Genomic DNA, 16,437 nt, shown 5'->3' on the forward strand with positions numbered 1-16,437 from the left:
GAAAACAAAAAGGCATAGCCTTTTTTAAAATCAAGTTAGTTCAATTATGCATGGTAATTTTTTTCATGGTAATAAGGAAACCTTTTTTTAAAAAGCCAAATTCACTAGATAGGAGGTTTCACAAATGAGCTGCATGCTGTTTAAAATAATTTCTTTTCATTTTGCACTGTTTTTTAGCACATGGAAATGCAAAGTCTGGTCCCTTCTCTGTTAATGAATGTGAATTCTTTGGTTTATGACATACTTTTGCCAGCAACGTCACTCTTGCATCTAAACCCTATCAGAAGGTTTATCAGTAAATGTTTATTTAATAACATGGATTTCTAAATCAGTTTCTCCAATTTCAGTACTTTACCCCTGGAATAATATGTGAGAGCTGAAAATTAACGTATATAGATTTTTTGTGGTAATGTATAACTGCACAGCTGTGATGCAAAAAAGCAAGCAAGGTATTAAAAGAATGGAAAATAGTAGAGAAATACCATAATGCTATTATGCAAATGACTTTTATGCCTTCCGATAAATATACTGTTTATAAAAAAGGGAAAGATTATAATCAGGGAAGGAATCTCCTATGAAGGTAGCCTACCTGACCACATATAGGAAGAGAGGTGAAAGAAGTCACCAAGTTAAATTGTGGTTGGAGTTGGAAGCACCATTAAGGTTAGCATTGCCTGGCTACATTTTAAGAACTTGATCAGGCTACAAGTAAGTACTCAGAATAAGGTAGGATGTGCCCCATGGTCACTGGGACAGCAAAGGCCATGTGGGCTGCTGTAAGGCTACTGCTTCAGAGCATGGCAGCTGAAAGACAAGAATTAGGGTTCAGGAATTCGGACCACACCAAGAAAGCAGATTACATTTGTTAGTGAACCCACAAGGTGCTCCTGGGTTAGGGGTTAAGCTGGTCAAGTTTGGGGATGCCAGGTTTTGCTAATGGGAAATGCTGCTAGTGCAGGAATGCTTTTAGGGTTTCATGTGCAAGGGGCTACAGGACTAGATTTACAGCTAACGGTGGCAACAGGCACGCCCCTGGTCTAAAATTAAGAGATGGACAGCTCTGAAAGTAACATGATTAGAGATAGGTAGACCATTTTTCTGCTACTGGAATATTTTATAATTTCAATTTGATAACCATTTGAAAATCATCTTTTGTGGTAAAATGCTATACAAAGACTGGGAAGTTGCATTCATATTCAAAAGAAGGGTAGTTGTATTTGCTGGGAAAAACACAATTTTGTCTGTCCTCACACAAGGTTTCTGCTCCTTGGTGTCCAATGCTAAATTCTTTCTCTTCATATAGCAGAACAGCAGGCAATTTTAACACACTGAGCTTCTGCTAATGTGTTCACAGTTTTCTATTTCACAATCAGTACAATTAAATCAACTCTAGCTGCTAGTGTGTTTTCTTTCTAAGGGAAAACTGTATTGGTTGTTGCTTTGACATGAATATACTCTTGAGTTTTGCTGCTGGTTTCTTAAGATGGACAATCCCCAAAACTATTTTGATGTGTGACTTTTCTTAGCAAAGCGCTCACCCTGTTCTCTGCTGCCGATGATGTTACCTGTGACTCAGCAGTACATTGTAGGGGCCGCTCTCAAAAGGAAACTCTGTCTTTATTTACATTGCTCTGCCAGTGAAACTTCCTTTGTTAAGAAACAATGTCTTTGGCTGAAAATAGTGGACCGCCAGGCTAGTGCTGTACATACCCAGCAACCTGGGCATTAAACTGATAACAGAACAGAAAATACATATCTTCAGGATGATTTGGTAAAAAGCCTAAAGTTAGTGCTATTCTGTAGCTGAAGGTGTTTCTAGGATGACTCTTTTTACCCATCTTTTATCACTTCATACACTCATACATGCAATGTCCTTCTACATGCCCTCCCTCTCTTTTCTCCTTTATTTCTGTTCAAAATAGGCTAAAGGATTCATCTAGGATGGAGCATCCCCAAATTAATGCTTGTTACAGTACCAGAGAGGAAAAAAGCACTGCTCAAAAACCAAATTCTGCAAATGAAAGCCTTTGCTCTTTACTGGAGTCCTGACATTACTTTTGCAAATACCCAGGAGGCTGGCTGGCTGGCTCCAATTCCCTTTCAGCTAACCTCATTGCAAAGCTGCAAATTGTTCAGAATGCAGAAGCATGTTTGTTTGCTGGTTTGAACAATCGAGAACATATTATGCATTCCCTGCATTATTTATATTGGCTACTTATAAGTTGATTGTTATTTATTTATTTAAAGTTTCCATCTGTAGGTTCTGGCTACATTTCAAAATCTCCCCCTTCAATCATGTTCTAATGGATATCTGCTCCCTCAGAACATCTGTCCTTTAGGGTCCTATTATATGTAAGCTAACAGTGACACAATTTTCCATTTTATTATATGTGTACAGTTTTCTGTTTGTTTTTAAAATCCCCAGAATCAACTCGTAATATTACAGCTTCCTTTCATTGTAAAAAAAAAAAAAAAAAAAAAAAGTTTCAAGTCCTCATGACTTTTTCAGTCCTGACAAAAATGTTAACACTGTATTTGCAATGACAGACCTCAGGATAGGGAAATACTTTCCACTGCTCTAAATCTGTTATAAAAAACAAGTCTCTGAAAATGCGTTAGTTCAGATGACTAGGGGTCTCATATTCATAACCTTCTTTTAATATTTTTTATTCTTTCATCTAACGCTTTTACTAGAGGTCTCCACGAGATTATTTATACAATTATGATGCTTTAAAATGGCAGAATGTACTTTGAGACTTCTAGCATCTATGCTGTATATGGCTCCAAATATTTTAGATCCTAACATACTTAACATTATTGTGCCATGAACATAAATTCAGCCTGCTGCATCCAAGTATCACGATCCACCTTTCTGTTAGAAGGATTCTAGGATTCTAGGGATGTCCACAGAGCAACACAAAGGTATCAGCAGACCGTGGATAAGCAATAGTAATTTATCTCTAGCTTCCACTGCTAACTGTATCAGTAAAAATATGGCAGCATGGGTTTCTACAAGTACAAGCCTGAAGATTTGTTGCCTAGCGCTGAATATGTTTACTATAACTTTACTATTAGTATGCTGCATCTTTACTATTATTATGGTTTGCCATAGGAGATGACAGCAAGTGGAGGTATGTTCCAAGTAGGTCTTACATTCCACATTTTTAATTTCTATGTTTAAACAGTAGCTCTAAAGAGCCACCATAATCTATACATAGCTGTTGAATTATGCACAGAACTCTATGCATAATTCTTTCTGTTGTCCTTGTTAAGGTAGCACCAGATTTACTGCTGGCATTACAGTTCAGCTTCTGCGTTGCCATCTCACGTGTGCCTGTGCACTCCAAAGCCAGTTGTGTGCTTCCTGAGTTGGCAGGAGTGGAAGTGCAGATGCAAGAGGTTTATCCTCTGAGGGAAGACAGCTCTTCAACTACTTTCAGAAAAATGCTAAGCGCATAGGTTTTGAATCCAGCTAATGAATTCAGTGTGTGCACCAGAACGCAGTCTTGGAAAGGACCACCTGGGTCACTGATCCCCACTAATGGCAAGCAATCATATAATGAATGTGAAGAGCAAAGTATCCTGCAGGATATCATAGTCTGCCCTCTCCACTTACTGCATGCCATAAAGTAACGTTCTCCTAAAACACACACGTTTATCAAATTATGATCTTTAGGAGATGAGCTGAAAAGTCTTAAAAATTATAGTATATGATAGGAAAAATGGAGGAGGTAAGGGGAGGGTACAACTGACGTAGCACTCTGAGGTGGCTGAATATGTTATATGAAAACACCCGTAAGACTCTACAAGACCAGTCCAACTGTGTTGGAGGAAGGGAAACATCCTAGAAATCAAGTAAGCATCAGGCAAAAAAGTCCTCCTGGACTCCTGAGGTGACTTGTGAAGTCCCAAGGCAGAGGAATAATCAAATACAGTATTGCTTTACAATGGTAAATACAACTGACAGATAGTTCAAGTCTGTTTCCTTCAAAGCTTGGGGACACCCACAAATAGGGCACCCAGCTCCTGCTATTGCAAGCCGTTACTGAGAACTGCAGGTGTGCTTCCACTCAGCAATCTCATCCCTCCCATAAATTTCATCTTGAAAAAAACAGTGGTTTTGTGTCCCAGCTGTGTTTGGAAAGCCCTTCTAGAATTTCACTCATCTCTCCGGTTAACATATCTTTTTCTAAGTTCCAGTCTAAACATACTCAAGACATACTTAAGTCCACTTGATTTTCTATCCATATTATTATTTTCTATTCCCTCACTCATATTTGAACCCTCAATGTACTTTTAAAAAGTAAACATCTCTTTATTTTGCTACAAAAGCAAGCGAATCCACATCAGTCCCGTAACAAGGAGGTAAGGAGGCACACCATGTAATTACTCATCCTTCTCTACAACTCTCCAAGTTTAAATAGATCTTCTGATGACAAGTAACCGAAACACATACGACAGTTTAAATGAGCCTTGCACAACTGGGCAAACACTTCCCTATTCCTACTTGCTAGGCACAGCCTGAAATCCCTTTCAGCAGTTTGGGTTTTTTTAGTAGCTCCATCAATAGTGGCTCTTTGGTCCTCTCATTTTAAGCTCCATAACAACCTATGAACAGCCTTTTACAGGAGGGTCCTTCAATCCCAGCAGTCTCTCCCTGACAGCAGCAGCCCCTAAGAAAGAGCAGAGCTATCCATCCCATGTCCCAAAACTCCCACCTGACCCCCAAACACCTGCAGTTCACTCACTTCCTGAACAAAAAGTCTATATTTTTCAGGCCCTGTTACACTTTCCTTCCGTAACTCTGTCCTGTTGCTGTCTGCACCTATGCGAAAGGCTAGCACTCGCCTCCCGCCATAGAGGGGACCCCACAATAACCACCACCCGCTAAGGAGACCCCTCCCTCGTATGTGCTGCGCACTCACCACCCTCTAATTTCACTCCCTGCCTCTGATCCTGGAAATGAGAACGATCGGCGGGTCCCTGCTCACTCTCAGCAGCCCCTGGGGAGTTGTTCAGACCTCCGTCTCTTTCCCATGCCAAGGAATGTTATGCTATTTAATTGTTCCTTGGAAGAATCTGTGTCATGCTTTCCATCCTTCAAACTTTCCTAGCTCCTGCTATACCTCTTTGAGATGGAGGAACAGAACTGACCACTACTCAAGATGCAAGAGAAACATAGGCTTACACAGTAGCAATGTGACATTTTCAGGGTATTTTTGGTATCTTTCCTGTTACACTAGTTGCTTTTATAACTCCTACTGACACTAAACGTTTTCAAAACTAAAGTTAACATTCTCAGAGAAGCATCTTTTCTATTTTACAGCTCTAGCTATACCCAACATTTTGGTCAGTGAGTGGCAACGGTCAGCTCAGCCTTCATCACCTCGTGTGTGGGATTCTTGGCTTCTTCCCTTTGCATCCACCTGCAGTGAATTTCACCTGCCATGGCCTCGCTTGGGCACTTTGTTTTGCACAATCCTTCCACAGTTTTTCACAGTCAGCACTCATCTTCAGTACTCTGAATAAAAGCATCATCAACACACTGTCATCTCTTTCAGTTCATTTATCAGTTGAGTATCACAGGTTTAAGCACAGATTCTTTTGAGACCCTACTGCTGTCATCCTCTCAATCACAAAACTGATCAGTTAGTCCTACCTTCTGTTTCCTATCTTTTGACCAATTTTCTGTTGATCTGTAGAACATTCCTTTTATCTGATGGAAGTGCAGATTCTTAAGTGTACAGTAACAAAGTACCGCTTTCTCATCCTTTTGGCTTTAATCACTAATCCTCAGAGGGCTAGCCATAGACTACAGCATACCTGTATTTCACTGGGGAGGGCCCATATTTGGGTTCATTTGCTCCTTCTTACCACCATGATGTCATTTTGGCATGACTCTGGGGCTGCTACTCTGGAGGTGGGATTGTGCTAAAACGCCCCCTCTTTTTCCTCTTTCTCAGTAGTTTCAGGGTTCCTCACCTAGACAGAGGATTGTTGAGAGATGACCCTGAAGGTAGCATGTCAGTGAACCTTTCAGTGTTCCTGAATTCCTCCAAGAAGCTGACCTTGAGGACACTGAGCTCTCCTCCTAGTCAGCACACATCTGCCAGTGCTGTGTAAGGCAGATGCTCAATGTATTTTGACACACACTTAAGTAAGCTGGACCCCCAGATCGTGGGCTGGCTCTGACTGTAATTATTCTGTGAGGTGGGATGAGCACTAATTGCATTAGTGTGCCTTTGTACCGGGTTGGTCTGACCCGTAGTAACTGTCTTGCTGCACCGCTCCCTCCCATAGCCAAAACTGTACAGTTTTATCCACCAGCTGCTCCTGGGCCTCCCCTTGCTTCATTATGGTTATTGCTCTGCCTCCAGCTTTGCATCTGTGGCTGAGCTTCTGCTACAGCTAAACCTATCCTAGATGAGGTTTCTTACCTCAGAGTAACACGACTGCTCACTTAGTGCCTGAGATCTGCACCGGCTTCTTTCCAGGTTTTTGGTTTGTTTGGGGATTTTTGGAGTGGAGGAGGCAGATGGGCTGGTTATATGAAGATCAGCTCCTCAGGTGCTACAGTAACCTACGTCTTGGTAGTCTGGCAACTTCCTACTCCTAATGCAAGGTTAGGGTTCACACCTGCAGCCACTTTGAACGTTATAGAATAAGGTTCAGAACTTGGTATTTGAAATCTAAGATTTTATCTTATCAGAATTTATAGAATTTGAATACCTAGGCTCTAAACTGTTCAGAGTAAATTGCAACTCTGGTAAGCAGGTGCTCATGAAAATTATGTAGATTATGAAAGCTTCAGCTATGTGCTACAACCAAACACATTCTTTTTTAAAAAAAGTTGAACTTCCATATGCTGAAACTCTTGTTTATAGCAACCCCCCCCGCCCCTCTATTAGTCCCTAACAGAATGGCAGTGTGCTTATTATTATTAAATTTTAGCCTATCTTTGTTATACTAATCCACAAAGTCAACAAAATTCTTCCGTATAATACTTCTGTCCTTCACAGCATTACAGGAGTTTAAAAAACTGTATCAAAGACCTTGTGCCAAGGTTACTAAAGGAAGTTACAGAAGACTGGTCACAAGACCTGTCCCTTATGAATACTTCTAATAACTCCCCTGCAACCTGGTAACTCACCTCTCAGTACATCCTGTCACAGTCCCCTCTTTTCCCAGCTTCTTATCTGCCTAAGACAGCTTCTTATAATTCCTGTATTAATCTGCACCATCTCTACTTTAAATAATAATTTCCTTTGGGAACTGTACTGAATGAATGCTTCCTATAGATCGAGATAACTTAAGCCCACCGCATTACTGTAGTCCAAGATATTCACTATCTTAGCAAAAAGAAACATTAAGTTAGTTGGACAAAATCACCTTCTGATCAGAATTTTGCATTTTATCCCACTTTTCACTTATGATGATGTTCTTGATTACTCTTTGTTCAAAACCTGCCCTAAGCCATTACACCGTGTTGAAATAACCCGATTTGCACGTACTTTTCACAATTTCTTTTGTGTTCTTTTTACATATACATTAGTATTCACCAGTCAGAGTGCATTATCCCCCATACTGAAATAAACGTTAAGAATTTTTGCTAGTAGACTTCTGGTGACCAGAGGTAAAACCAGAAAACTAATGTATGCAGTTGCTACAAAACTAACAAAACCGAGAGCTTTCCTATCCTTTACTCATCCTCAAATAAATCACGTAGACTCAACAACAAAAAATCCCAACAGAAAGGAGACCGGTCATTTAGTATTCCAGGATGATTTTACACCTTACTACTTCAATAGCAATATTAAACCAATAGTGGAGCATTTAGAAGTGGAATGGCAGTACTGCCATGATAATTGCTTTGGCAAGAATTAGTTCATGTCATTTTAGAACAACTGTTTAATACTGTTCATTAAGCTTTTAATCTGATAGCACTGTGCTACCTTGTTCATACTTTATCTGTATTTTTCATAGGAAAGAAAATATTTTTTTTCATTGACATTTACATCACCATCTGAGAGTTCAGTGCAACTTGTGAGGGAAAAGGAACCTGACATATCTCCACCTTCTGGTATCTTGCTACTCTTTGTTTGAAGTCCCATCTAGATATTTACAAGTGAAAACATGACTTGAAGAGAGGTAACTCTGGTCATTGTATGTGTATTTCCAACAAAACCAACCATCTTTTCCCTGTGGTACAGCAGAGTTGCTGAGCCAATTTCCGTCTTGTGATTCAAATCGACGATTAAATTCTTAGTGCTGTGGAGCATGCAGCAGCCATCATTCCAAAAGCGTCCCCTATGGACAGATTTTCTATCCTTTCCCCACAACATTTTCTGAGTTAATATTTCAAAGACAAGACCGTCAGTCGCAAGTGTATCATGTAAGCATTATTCCCAGCACATAAGTCTAGACGGACATCTTAAAACATTGTTACTAATTTTAAGAACAGAAAACTAAAAGATAAGGAATATAAGGAAATAATTACGTAGCTTTCAGGAAGTGCAGCGGACAAAGTGGTAAATGAAAGAAACACCCATCCAGAGGTGAACTCAGCCTGAAGGAATGCAGGTTATTAAGTGGATTATTGGAGAGTACTTTGGAAATCACTTTCACCAAAAGCATGCCCGTATTAAAAGGGAATTATGGTACCTTAATTGCACTTCTCAGCCATAGTTGTTGAGTTATATGTTGATGACCTGGAAAGCAGAAAATAGAAGATTAATAATATTGTTCATATTTTAATTACTGATTAAGAGGAGCAACTAATATCACATATTTATCCTTTATTAAAATAGTTCTAGCCTTCCAAACAAATAGAGAAGAGCAGAATACATAGCTTTTGATATCTGCTATTTTATTCCTGATAAAAGCAGCTTCGAATAAGAAAAATAACAAGAAAACAATGCCTGAGGTTTTCATTAAAGTAGTTTACATATTTTCATGAAGGCTGTCAACTCAAAAACCAAGGAAAAATTCATAAAAACTTGTATTCTTATAAAATATCTACCCTAAAACATATCTATCAGGCACTTATCTGTAATTTGTTTAGACTCAAATATATTCTCTGCCCTTCCGCAACCTAAAATATTTAACACTAAAATCTCTGACTGGTGCTTTACAGCCCTTCGCTATGTGCATGTGAGTTCTCCCTGGGACGGAGAACACAACTGGTGGGCGTAGGAGTATTTTGGGGGCCATCTCTCCAGTGTTTACCCAGGTGAGGCTGTGCCATGGGGCAACTTGGAATATCCATAAAAGTTGAGGGATTCAAGAAGCATTTGGGCCTCCAGGCACAGATTGTCAGGGTTGGAGGTTTCACCTTTCTCACAGCTCCAAGGGGAAACGTGCAAGGACCTCAACCCAGGAGTGCCTTCTGGTGGGCACAGGGCAGAGACCATAGGGCTCCTAATGGTGTGAGACCTGGGATAGCAAGGGGCAGGGGCATTAGGAACCCACTGGGGAAACTGGGTGGTCAGTGGCTATGCTCCCATTTTTCCCCAGCGTAGGTACCCCTCTTGCCTCATCCTGGTAACATCTTGCACCAAACTTTTGGAAGTGCATAAGCTTACCAGCTATCAGCATAGTAGTACCTACACCAAGGAACAGCATTGTTTGGATAGTTTACCGAGACATTGAGAATGTGTGACTGCGAGTTACCCATACTCAATAGAATTAAATCTAAACCAAGACTGCAGCTCTGAATGTTTCCAGACTTCAAGGTTATACACAGCCTGAAAATGTAATCTGAAGTTAAAAAGTTATATGCGGTCTCATTTTCAGACTAGGCATGCAGAATACACCTAAATCAAACCCATTTCAAGCAGTTCCAGAATGAAAAGGCTTGCAATGAGCAAGGCACAACTGCCTGCGGCAGCTTGGGCCGAGCTCTGCTCCATACAGCAAAAATCTCAGGGATGAAACTAGGTTTGAAATTGCATTTGAACAGGATCTTTTATTTTGGGAAGGAGATTGTAAGTTGTTATTGGTTGGCTTTAAAAACGAATCGTACAGTTGCTGGGCTCATTTCACCTCTCTTTTTTTGGCAAAATCCAGGTCTTTACTAGAGAGCATCTGTCAGCATTATCTTTGGACAATTTCACACGAAGCAAAGACATTTTGCAGGTTGCTGCTTTCTCTTTTACTTTAGTATTCATAAGTTATCTACATAATGGGACCCAATTGTCCAGAATATGCAGAGAGCTATGACTCGACCAATAAAAGAACAAAACTTACTCTCAGGGCTGTTAATTGACAGCACAGAAGCTATTTGTTATATTGGAGCTAGCCAGCTTGCTGTGCTCTTAAAGTAGAAAGCAGGTATATTTAGGTACACATGGTTTGCTTTGCGATAACTAAAACTGTTGTTTTGTTCTGAGATGGAAAAATACATGGTAGGTTGGGTAGTCAGATTTATAAAATAACTCACGGCTTTCAAGGCTGATGGAAATTTGTGGATATAATGGATGTTGTGCTAACTTCAAACAAAATATCACATAAGGGGAAACAACATGGTATTTTATTAGCCTTCAAAGTATCTGTTTAAGTCAAAATCGGTACAGTTCATTAATGAGACATCATACATGTGTGGGAGTATTTAACTTTTCCCCGGAACAGGTCTGCTTGACCAAATCATTCCTCTCTACTATATATACACACACATACATATATATATACACACATATAAAAAGAAAAAAAAAGTACAAGACAAAAATAAGGAATAAACAACATGCAGTTTATTACAACAAACATTTGTTCATATTTCTGAAGACACTGAACAATTCTACCATATTTTTCAAGAAAAAAAAAATTTGTTTCCAGCATACAAACATATTACTGAAACTTACTTCTGAAAGAACTCCTATTCTTTCCTTCAGAGTTGGTATAAAATTGAGGATGGGAAGATAGCTGCTCATTGAGCATGTGCACTGGTCTGTATGAAATACAGGCACATTTTACCAACACCATGGTTACCACCAATTCAACATTCCACCAAAATATATATTTCAGCCACAAAAATCCACAGCATTAAAAGGCTGCAATTAGTTTGTCCAGAGAACACCCAGTCACCCATGCATGTAGTAGTGGGAGAGGAACAAAATGAATTGCATTGCCATGGGAACCGAGTTTACTATTTGCTTTACTGAGAGATTAATGCCCATTGTCAGTAGATTTTATGATAAATGATCATCATTTTGCATTTTTGTAATGAAGATGCATCATGCTGTGTGTTGTTCACACACAGTAAAACACTTTTCCTCTAATCATCGAGGGCTTTTAGTTCTGTATATTATTTTACAAAAAAAAAAAAAAGGCTGTTTAGATTGTGATTGTTTTGGATTTTAACATTAAAAAAAAGACACTTCAGCTCTGGATTTTCTATGGCACTAGAAGATAACACCACAGTTATGGACTATGGCTATTACATCAGTGCTGTGTAATCACCTGTGAGTTGGTGCAAGAGGAGCAGATGAAAGCAGGTAGTGCTGTAGCCATTTCATCTACACAATCTCTAATCTGGCGTTTCACTCTGGATTTTACATCCTCACCGTACATGTGGTTCAGAGCTATGTGAAGGATCAGCCACTCATTTGGACTCTCACACCCCTATTATGGGAAGCAGAGCACTTTGTGCCCCCTGGAACGGGGCTTCTGGTTTAGTTTCCTCTGAAAGGAACCTCATTCACATGCACCAAAACACTCTGAATTGACCCAAAATGCAACAAACAGGAATGATTGAAGGATTCACTTCAGAACCATGCTACTGCTCCAAACTATTAACTGTCTCTCTTCCCAAGAGGAAGTAATGGGATATATTAAGAGAAACATGCTAACATGGTAGGGGTAAGGTAAGAACGTGCTTTTATAGAATTCAGTGCCCTCTTCTAGCCCTTGTCTGCAAGCATCACGTAATAACAAAATTCATCCTGAACAGCAAGAAATGGGGGGATCCTTCAGTTAGCAGTGATGACATGGTTATCTAGTAAACAACCATTAAGCCCCCATATGTACTGAAAACTGGACATTTGGCCTTTTATTTCTTTGCTGTCCTTTCAGCAACGGAAGACTTGGTGAAAGGTGTTCTGAAATTCTGCTGCCATGTTTCCTTGTAACTTGCAGGTGTATACATTTCTTTTAAATTAGAGAAGAAGCACAAATGGCATGCTGGTATAATAATTTCAAAATATTGTGCTAACTAAATACATTTTCAAGGCTGTAATTCAAGACTAGCTTAATTTCTACAATTGATGACTGCCTGAAAAACAACTCCTGTCATTAAATCTGGAACAATTTTTGGTATATTTCTAAGACCCTTGTTTTTGAGGGCAGCCGCCTTCTTTCTTAAAAATACAATAAAGTATTTCACCTAAAGGAGAGGAAAAGGCCAAGTTTGGGAAGAAGAAAGGTGAAAAGGTCTCTGTTCCCAAGAGCAACCATAAGCAATGTGAAAACCCTGGACAGGCTCAGTCTGTAGTTCTGCCCAGATGCTCATAATTTTTCATTTTCTGAAGACTGAAGGAATTGCTGTGAAAGTACAAATGCTAGAATTCAAGTATATAAAGGATTCATTTTTCAGTTTTCCTGAAATGGGTTCCTGACCTTTTGCAACAGATAACTGCTGACTTCCCTGGTATGCTGACATTACAAGTTTGCAATGGCCAAGACCTGGGGCTTTGATCCAGTGAAGTTGGTTATATTTTAGTTAGTGTTGAAAGACTCGCTGCCTCTTTGTGCATCTGCGCTCGCTCAGTTTTGATTGCCAGATCTGGCAACTGCTTAGGTATGTCCTGTTGAAGACTAGTAGTATGTTTCCAAACTTTGATATTACAGCCAAATGCTGACAGTTGTAGCCAGTGGTTAAAAATAAGCTGCAACCAGGTTTGGGGATGGGAACCAGCTACCAAAGCAAAAGCAGCAGCAACAGGAATAAAGTCAAGGCACACCAAACTGAAGTGAAGCAGAACTGGCCTTAAAATTCACAAAATCAAAAATTCTCTGCCATAAGAAGGTTAGGCTCTTAAACAAAGAGCCATCTGGGCAGATCAGGAAACCAAAATCAGGAACCTGGACTGGGAAAGAAGATACCAGAGCATGACCAAGCCTAGAGAGCAGAAACAGACACAAGAACCAGAGGCTAGAAAGAAGGATCCTAGCGGTGAGATTGCTAACTCTGAAGCCCAGTGCCCAGGAAAGGTTGCCCCACAGTGTGGTGATCGGACTGACATTAGAAATGGTGAGGTTTGAACCTTTCCTGTTGGATGACCTCAGCCCTCCCCAGCTGTCCTCCAAGCAGGAAAGTACTTCTTGTCATCAAGACCACTCCTTGTCCCTTCCCACTACTTAGTTTAAAGTATTCATGATGTTGCTGAGTGGCATCTAGCTGGGCTGTACTAGGCTCCATTACCACATAACAGAAAAATCAGTACAAAACTCTGTCATATTGCTAAGCCTAGGAAATACTACTCGCGTCCAGAACACTACAGACTATCTGGGTGAGTTTTCTATTTGGTGTGATGATGGGTTCACCAGCTGCCTACTGCCTACATACTGTCAGTATCTGGTTGGTGTTTCTGACTGGGGATTAGTGTTCAGGTTAGGGCCAGGGGAGTTCAACTTACCTTTTAAGATCAGGGTTACAGATTGGAGTGAGGCAGGGTACGAGGGTGAGGGTGTCTGCCTGAGGTTTCTGGTTAGCAGGGAGGGTATGGGCTAGATTTCTTAGTTAGGGGTTTGGATTAGGTTGAGAGGTTAGGCTAGGCTTAGGGGTAGCATTTCAAGGCTAGGGATCAGGACTAGTGTTTGGGGTAAGTGTTGGGGTTCAGCTCTGAAGCAGGGGTTTGGGGTTTGGCATTAAAATAGAGAATTGAGGTAAGGGCTAGGGGAAAGCTTTAAAGTAAAGGTTAGGGCAGCTGCTGGGACAGGCTCACACCAGCACCCACACACCCACTGCTGCCCTGCCTCTTCTCCACCCTCCCAAAGCTCTGCTCGTCAGTGAGGTTTCTCCAACACAAGTGACCTCGCAGCCCACACCCACTATGTCACATTTACCTACACCTCACCTGACCTGCAGCTCCCCCTCCCTGCCTCTAAGCACCCCCTCCTATCATGGCCTTTCCCTCCAGGACCTCTGAGCCCTGCCATTCTCCTGCCTGCCGGGCCAGGGTCAGCAAGGGGTGGGAGTAGGGGCTGAGGGCGTAGGGGTTCCGCTCAGCACGTTGGGTTGGGGTACCTGGGGAGGGTGTCCGCCCTGGGGTCGGTGCTACGGGTAGGGCTAGGGGTGTTAGTGAGGGGTGAGGGTTAGGGAATAGACCAACCCGCAGGGTGAGAGTTTGGCTTTCTCCCTAGGGCTGCTGGTTAGTGTTTAAGGTGTGGGCAACCTTTTTTGTTTAGGGGTTCAGTTTAGCAGAAGAGTCAGGGTAAGAAGTTATGGTTTTGGGCTCCAGCTCAGAAGTATGCATTTGGGGTTAGGAACTGGGAGTATGGGAATGAGGTAAGAGCTAGGGGTAAGGGTTAGGTTTAAAGTTCGGGCTTCAGGGTAGTGGTTAGACATTGGCTAAGGGCCTGCCTGAAGAGTTCTCGCAAACACTCTCCCAGCCACGTCACCCTTACCCGAACCCGCCTTACCTCCACAGAAGCTGCCATCTCTGTTGGCCCGGCTCTGGGACACCCTTCACGTCCTCCCACGCTGCCACCAGTGCGTGGCCTGACCGCCAGCACCCGCACTCTGCCCTCCCCAAGCTCTACTCCTCTGTACTGTCCCTGACAGGCACCAGCACCTCACAAAGCCGCCTGCTGCTCACCAGTCAGCTTCCTCCAACACAAGTGACCTCACAGCACACACCTATCATGTCACTTCTGCCTGCAGAAGGTGACTCTAAGGTCCCACTGCCTCTCGCCAGCTCTCAGTCAGGGCTCCCTGCTCTTCTCTGCTGCGAGACAAGCTCCAGGCAGCTGCTTTCAATAGCACCCTCTTAGTCCACGTGGATACTTATCACCCAACATTTTAACTAGAATAAGACCAAAGATGCACGCAGGGTATTGTTAGTTGGAAACTTACAAAAAGAACGTTTTCATTCATTTCTTCTGTCCTGCCCTATTTATTTCTACATGAAATTTACTTTTTTCTCTCCAGCATGTTGTCTGAACCACTACTTTCACTTGGCCTCTCCTCTTTTCCAATAAAATAAGTGACTCATGTAAGTACTTAAAAAAATTATGTTAAGAATCAGCACGAAAGGCAATATTATCAAAGCTAAGGAATGCAAATTCACACTTTTCATGAAGCAAGAATCCTAAATCTCTCAGGCATCTTTGAAAATTAGCACCTTTATTTTAATTAAGCAAATGTTACCTATAATGATTCTTACAGTACGTACACTTCTGTATATGACACCCTAGCAAACTCCACCTCTACACTTCTCTCAATGTCTGAATCCTGAATTTTTCTGCAGCTAAGATAAAGTCTGTAACTCAAGAAATTAAAGAATACTGAACAGCTCTTTAAATATTCACATAATTTGCCTTCTGCAGAGATTAATCACTGCTTTTTTTTGGCTGCTTACAAGGAAAACTCATGAACCAAAATCACTAAGTAGCGTTAGGGTGGGGGGAGCAGAATTGCTTTGCATGCAAACATTTTTTTTTCCTGTCTTGTAGAAAAAATGGGGTTTGATTTTGCCTGAAATGTACATTAAGTAAAAGTTTTCATCAGAAAAAAATACAAATGCAACTAGATCCTCTACAATGAATAAAACTTATCTGCTCCAGGTTTGTAAATCAATATGCTTACTTCCTAGTAAGCAAAACTTACAGGTGGTGTTCCTAAAATCTCTTAGAAAACCACCATCTTCCAAAAGTCTCCATCAACTACTAATAATATGTAAAGAGTATTATTCTGGCATTTTTATTACAAGTTTTGTTGTCAAATTGGAGCAATGAAAACTTGATTTACTGCAATCCTTTTCTGGAAAATCAACTCAGTCATATTTTTTTGGCAACAGAAAGTAAACTTGAGTCAAAGTAAGTGATTTGTTTTAGCATTATTTCTTGCTTTCTGTATACATTTCAGCTATATTTATGTTTGCCTCTGTATATACTGCATGTAAATGCTGGTTTCACACAGCTGGTGGAACCTGGCTGATTGAACACAGGAGCAGCGATCAAATTCCAAAATTATAATCTCAGTTCTGATTTTTTTTTTCTGTACTCTGTGCCACACAAATTTGCTATATAACTCAACTGCATCCAAAGTACATTTAAACAATTTACTGCTTATAATAAAATGAAACCTCCAAAATAGTTTTTAAAAAGTCTTAGTGAATTTTTTTCTAAATGCAGGTCACTCAAAATTTCACAGTGCCTCAGAAAAAGCTTTGCTTATAGATCAAGAGGGATTGCATGTTTATTCCATCTATAGAATAAACAAAC

At 40.8% G+C, this 16,437-nt stretch overlaps 1 protein-coding gene across 19 annotated transcripts in view; it reads right to left on the minus strand.

The window, feature by feature from the left end:
* Positions 1 to 16,437, minus strand: part of PCDH15 (protocadherin related 15) — an 852,429-nt gene that overhangs the window by 518,580 nt on the left and 317,412 nt on the right. For 18 of the 19 annotated variants that reach the window (XR_003925762.2, XR_003925760.2, XR_003925761.1 and 15 more), the window contains one exon: positions 8,662 to 8,708. The gene's annotated coding sequence lies outside the window, so the exon portion shown is untranslated. Of the gene's footprint in view, positions 1 to 8,661; positions 8,709 to 10,856; positions 10,932 to 16,437 lie in introns of those variants that run through there. The other variant, XM_030030433.1, reaches the window with a different exon arrangement.

This window comes from Aquila chrysaetos, chromosome 11 (assembly GCF_900496995.4).
Source record: "Aquila chrysaetos chrysaetos chromosome 11, bAquChr1.4, whole genome shotgun sequence".
Classification (NCBI taxonomy): domain Eukaryota; kingdom Metazoa; phylum Chordata; class Aves; order Accipitriformes; family Accipitridae; genus Aquila; species Aquila chrysaetos.